The sequence below is a fragment of the Silurus meridionalis genome, chromosome 29, assembly GCF_014805685.1.
Source record: "Silurus meridionalis isolate SWU-2019-XX chromosome 29, ASM1480568v1, whole genome shotgun sequence".
In the NCBI taxonomy this organism is placed as follows: Eukaryota; Metazoa; Chordata; class Actinopteri; order Siluriformes; family Siluridae; genus Silurus; species Silurus meridionalis.
The window spans coordinates 6647582-6653662 of record NC_060912.1 but is presented as its reverse complement, the minus strand read 5'-3'; positions in this window follow the sequence as shown (position 1 = coordinate 6653662).

Below are 6081 nucleotides of genomic sequence, written 5' to 3'. Positions count from 1 at the left end.
TCTTTCTCATCTCATTTTTCTTTTTGTAATCAAGTTCCTACTGTCTTTTCTCTCCTTTTCTTTTCTCATTTTCCTGTCTCTTTATTCTATCCTTCTTTTCTCTTATTTTATTTTAATTCTTTTCTTGTCCCTATATTTTCTCTTTTTTTTTTTTTTTTTTTCCTTCTTGTCATTTTATTCTCTTTCATTGTCTAGTTATTCTCTCCTCCTTATCTGGTCCTTTATTCTTCTCTTTTCCTATTCTTGATTATTTCCTTCTGTCTTTTATGCTTTTATTCATTCTGTTCTTTTTTTTTTTTCCTGTTCTTGTTTTCTTGTTGTTGTTTTTATTTTCCTGGCTCTTTATTCTCATTCTTGTTTGCAGATTAATTTTCTCTTTCATTCTGTCATTGTGTTCTCTCTTTCCCTCTCTTTCTAAAGCTTTAAAGCCCAGAATGCAGCATAGAATGCAGCGATAGATAGATAGATAGATAGATAGATAGATAGATAGATAGATAGATAGATAGATAGATAGATAGATAGATAGATAGATAGATAGAAAAAATGTTCACTTGCTCCCTTGTAAATTCCACTCATTAACAGGTGCTATAATGAAGAGATATTCAGTGTTATACACTCACCGGTCATCATGTTATAATGTTATGCCTGGTGGGTGTAAATATTCAGGTTGTTTGTTCCTCTGTCTCTCTGTTTGCTTGTCTGAGATTCTTATTAGCAAGAACAATTATTTGAATATTTGTAGGATCTACAGGTGCATCTCAATAAATTAGCATATCATTAAAGAGTTGATTTGTTTTAGTAATTCAATGCAAAAAGTGAAACTTGTATATTATATAGATGCATCACACACAGACTGATATATTTCAAGTGTTTATTTCTTTTCATTTTGATGATTATGGCTTATAGCTAATGAAAACCCAAAAAATTTACTATCTCAGAAAATGTGAATATTGTGAAAAAGTTGAATATTGGAGACTCGTGGTGTCTCACTCTAATCAGCTCATTAAATCTAAAACACCTGCTAAAGTTTCCTGAGCTTTTAAATGGTGTCTCAGTCTGGTTCAGGCTACACAATCATGGGGGAAGACTGCTGACTTGACAGTCGTCCAGAAGATGATCATTGACACATGGAGGGTAAGACACAAAAGGTCATCTCTAAAGAAGCTGCTGTTCAGAGTGCTGTATCCAAGCACAATCATGGATGGTTGAATGGAAGGAAAAATTGTGTTAGAAAAAGGTGACACGAAGCATATTCAAGAATTTTGAAGAGATTCTCAATAAGTGGACTGCAGCTGGAGTCAGTGCTTCAAGAGCCTCCAGGTGTATCCATGAGCGACAACTGACTCATTCCTGAACCAGAGAAGACGTCAGAGGTGTCTCGTCTTTTCAGATGAAAGGAAAGAAAATTTAGCATTTCATTTGAAAATCAAGGTCCCAGAGTATGGAAGAAGAGAGAAGAGGCATAGAATCCAAATTGCTTGAGGTCCAGTGTAAAGTTTGCACAGTCAGTGGTGGTTTGGGGAGTCGTGTGATCTGCTGTTGGTCCACTGTGTTTTATCAGGTCCAAGATCAGCACAGCCGTCTACCAGGAAGTTTTAGAGCACTTCATGCTTCCTTCTGCTGACCAGCTTTATGGAGATGCTAAATTCATTTTCCAGCAGGATTTGGCTAAAAGTTGGTTAAATGACCATGGTGTTGGTGTTTGACTGGCCAGCAAACTCACCACACCTGAACCCCATAGAGAATCTATGTGGTTATTGTCAAGAGGAAAATGAGAAACAAGAGACTAAAAATGCAGATGAGCTGAAGGCCACTGTCAAAGAAACCTGGGCTTCCATCCCACCTCAGCAGTGCCACAGACCATCACCTCTATGTTCATGCCGCTACCAAGTATTGAGTACATATACAGTAAATAAACATACTTTCCAGAAGGCCAACAATTCACTAAACATTTTTTTTTATTTGTCTTATGAAGTATTCAAATTTTTGAGAATTGTTGGGTTTTTGTTAAATGTGAACCAAAATCATCAAAATTTAAAGAAATAAACACTTGGAAATATATCTGTCTGTGTGTGATGCATCTATATAATATACAAGTTTCACTTTTTGTATAGGATTACTCAAATAAATCACCCTTTTAATGATTTAATGAAAATTTATTGAGATGCACCTGTACATGTAATTATGATAGTAATTAATCATTGTAATCACATAGTAGCCAGCAGATGAAGTGATAAGACTTTGGAATGGATCAAAACATGTTCACTGCGAGGACAAACAGCTAAGATCCTACTTCCTGTTTAAAATATATTAAAGATATTTGAGTCTTATTAGTAACAAGCTTAAGACTTTATTGTAGTGAAGGTATCCCTCTCTGGGCTCACCGTAGGACATTGTGGCAATTCACTTCAGCAACATATTGCAGCTGTCACCAGATTTCCAGAGATCTCCATCTGGGAGTTTAAATCTCTCGAGCAGATTCAGACACCTCAGCTGAATTCTCATTACAAATGCTTTGGTTACAGCATATTTATGTTTTATATAATCAGCCTTTACATTAAAACCACTGATGGGAAACATGAATGACATTTTGTTTCAATTGTCTTTGTTAATGTCGTGGAATTTAGTGATCCAAAGAAAGGACAAATGATGAACCAGGAAACAGGATCATGGGCATCCAAGGCTCACTGATATGTGTTGGTGTTTGCCTGGCTAATCCAATCCCACAGAAGACCTACTGAAGCCCAAGTTACTGAAAAAGTTCATGCTGGCTCCAATCAAACATTACCAGAACACACAGTGCATTACAACTTGCTGCATATGAAGCTGTGTAGCTTCAGGCCGTGCTGACCCTGTACACCACTCAATGCACTTAAACGTTGTTTATTTCTATAGCACTTTTCACAATGGACATTGTCTCAAAGCAGCTCCGCAGAACTTAAGAATTAAAGTGAATTATGTGTATTTATCTCTGATGAGCAGTCTGGGGTGACTGTGGCAAGGAAAAACTCCCTTAGATGTTGTGAGGAAGAAACCTTGAGAGGAACCAGACTCAAAAGGGAACCCTTCCTCATTTGGGTGATATCAAGAGTGTGATTATAGTCTTTAAACGATACAAAACACCTGAGAGTGAGAACTACAATGAGTACCAGAGTGTGTGATTATGAGTAATGTCCTTTCTACAGTCTTATACAGTCAGTTGATGATGTGGAACCAGGAGCTACAGAGCAACTCATGAAACAGTTAAACATTTGAGATCATCAAAATCCTACACCAACTATGCCAGAGGTTTTAAACATTCGAAGAGGGCCAATGCCTATGTGAAGTTGTATCCAAATGGTGCTGGTACGTCTCTAGATGGTACCCCGGATGTTTGCAGGGTCGGCAACTTCTTCTTTGAAGGTCCATAATCTTCATGAGGTGGGACACAACCTCGGAATGCTTAAGGATGGGTAGAGACAGAAAAGCAGTGGAGAGGAATTAGCGTAGCTGCTGTTCATAATATTAACAAGCACAAGTTGATAATGTGCATTTAAACAGATATATTGGATATTATATATATTATATATTATAGTGGATATGTGAGCGCGAGATCTAGATGATGGAGCATTAGAAGATGGGAGCCTGGTTTGTTTAATCTTGTTTTCTTTTACATCATGTAGAAATGTGTTGCTTATCTGGAGAAGAGATGGCATCAGAATACACTTTGGGAAGAAGGCGAGACAATGAAGGCATTCTTCTAGGAAAACCTTGGGTCCTCACATTAATGTGGATGTTACCTCAATACACACCATCTACCAAAACATTGGTTTAAACTAAGTACACCCCCTTCATATTAACAGTATTCCTAATGACTGTGGTCTATTTCACCAACATAATGCTCCCTGCCACACCTGCAAAAATTGTTCAGGTATGGTTTGAAAAAAATAAAGTATTCAAAATATTAAATATATATGACCTTCAAATTGGCTCGCTGGTGGTCTAGTGGTTAGGATGCGACGCTCTCACCGCTGCGGCCCGGGTTTGATCAAGGGAACCAACCCAGCCGTTAGGGTTACACAAGCCTTAGTGCCGGTCCCAAGCCCGGATAAATGGGGAGGGTTGCGTTAGGAAGGGCAACGTAAAAACGTGCCAAATCAAACATGCGGATGATCCGCTGTGGCGACCCCTAATGGGAGAAGCCGAAAGAAAGTTTATATGACCTTCAAATTCCCCAGATCTCAGTTTAAAACTAGCATGTGCTGAACAAATAAGTCCAATCCACTGGAGTCTCCACCTTACTGACAGGACTTTAAGGATCTGCATTTAAAGTCTTGGTGCCAGATACCACATCACAGCTCCACCAGACTCATGAAAGCCACACAATGACAGATATAGTATATTACCATCTTCATCCATTAAAGAAATAACAGTGCACTTTACAAGTATAATGCAATACACATACACACCCAGTCAATTGTATCTCTACTTTAGAGCCCACAGTTTCACAGCATTTAATCTACTGATTTGTGGTCATGGACACGAATTTCTCTCTTTTTTCGTGTCACAGAGCACAACTTTTCATGTAATGTATTTCAATGTGAAGTATATTTGGTGCCTCCTCCACATTTTTCTTTCTGCCACTGGGTACCACAGACGCTGTATAGTTTTTTTCTAATTTGTTATGGGTTTTGTAGTTATTTTTAATTAAAATTTTCTGAGTTGTAATTTATTTTATTTTATTAGAATTACTCAACATATAATAATGAGATTTTATCCTTGTTTTTATTGCTTTATATTCTGCTTTTTTTATATTTATAACCCATTATCAGTGTTTTTTTGCAGTTAAAATACAGCAAATAATTAAGGAGACTGCGTTAATTAGAGACACACACATTTATTACAGTATAACCCTAACCATATATTTTCTGCAAAAAGTAATGGTCGGCATTTCTGTCAACATTACCTATGATCCTCAGCCTCTGTTGTTATGGAGATGAAGCCAGACAGAGCCAGTTGTGCTGAGAGACTCAAACACGAATCAGTAGATTTATTGTTATGACTGTATCACCACTTTTGTTAACCTCTTTAGCATCGTCAAGGTAATTGTGGATCTAAAACCTTTTTTATGTGTTTTTTTAACATCCCATTCCACATTTAGTCCCTTTTTGCTGTTATAATAGTATCCACTCTTCTGGGAAGATGTTCCACTAGATTTTGCAGTGTGCTTGTGAATATTTGTGATCATCCAGCTACATGGGTGTAAATAAATGTAGTTGCTGATGTAGGTGAGGTTAGGAGTCCTTGGGTGCACTCAGCGTTCCAATTCATCCCAAAGGTGTTCACTAAAGCTGGGGTCAGAGCTCTATAGGAGGTCCCTCAAGATCTTTCCAACACATGTTCAATTCAATTCAGTTTTATTTGTATAGCACTTTTAACAATGAACATTGGCTCAAAGCAGCTTTATGTAGATAATGTTGGAATAAAAAATGAATAAGATGTTCTTTATGTGTAAGTTTGTCCATGATGAGCGAGCTGGTGGCAAGTGTGACAAGGAAAAACTCCCTGAGATGGTGTAAGGAAGAAACGTTAAGAGGAACCAGACTCAAGAAGGAACCATATCTTCATGGAGCTGGCTTTTGTGCACAGGGGCATTATCATGCTTGAACAGGTTTGGGTCTTGTACTTAAAATGCATTTAACATTGTGGTTCCATTTTGGAGAAGAAGAACACATACTGATGGAAAAATCAAGTGTCCCAATATTTGTGTCCATATAGTGTATATATATATGGTGTTCTTTGAGTAATAGTGTTACACTTGTTTTTTATTGTTTTGATTGTTTATCAAAAGAAATCACCAAAAAGCTCAGCTCTTATGAACAGTAAACAATTTCAAATGTAATACATTCTTACCTTTTTCTGTTAAATATTTGTGTGGCATAATTATTGGCACCCCAATGTATAAATTATTGACCTTAATAATGAATTACTAAGTAACACATGAATTGTATTTCTTAACCATTTTGTCTTATCATTCTAGAGCTGAGAGGAGAGTATTGTAAATGGTCTGTGAATTAGTTTTTTTGTTTTATTATTATTATT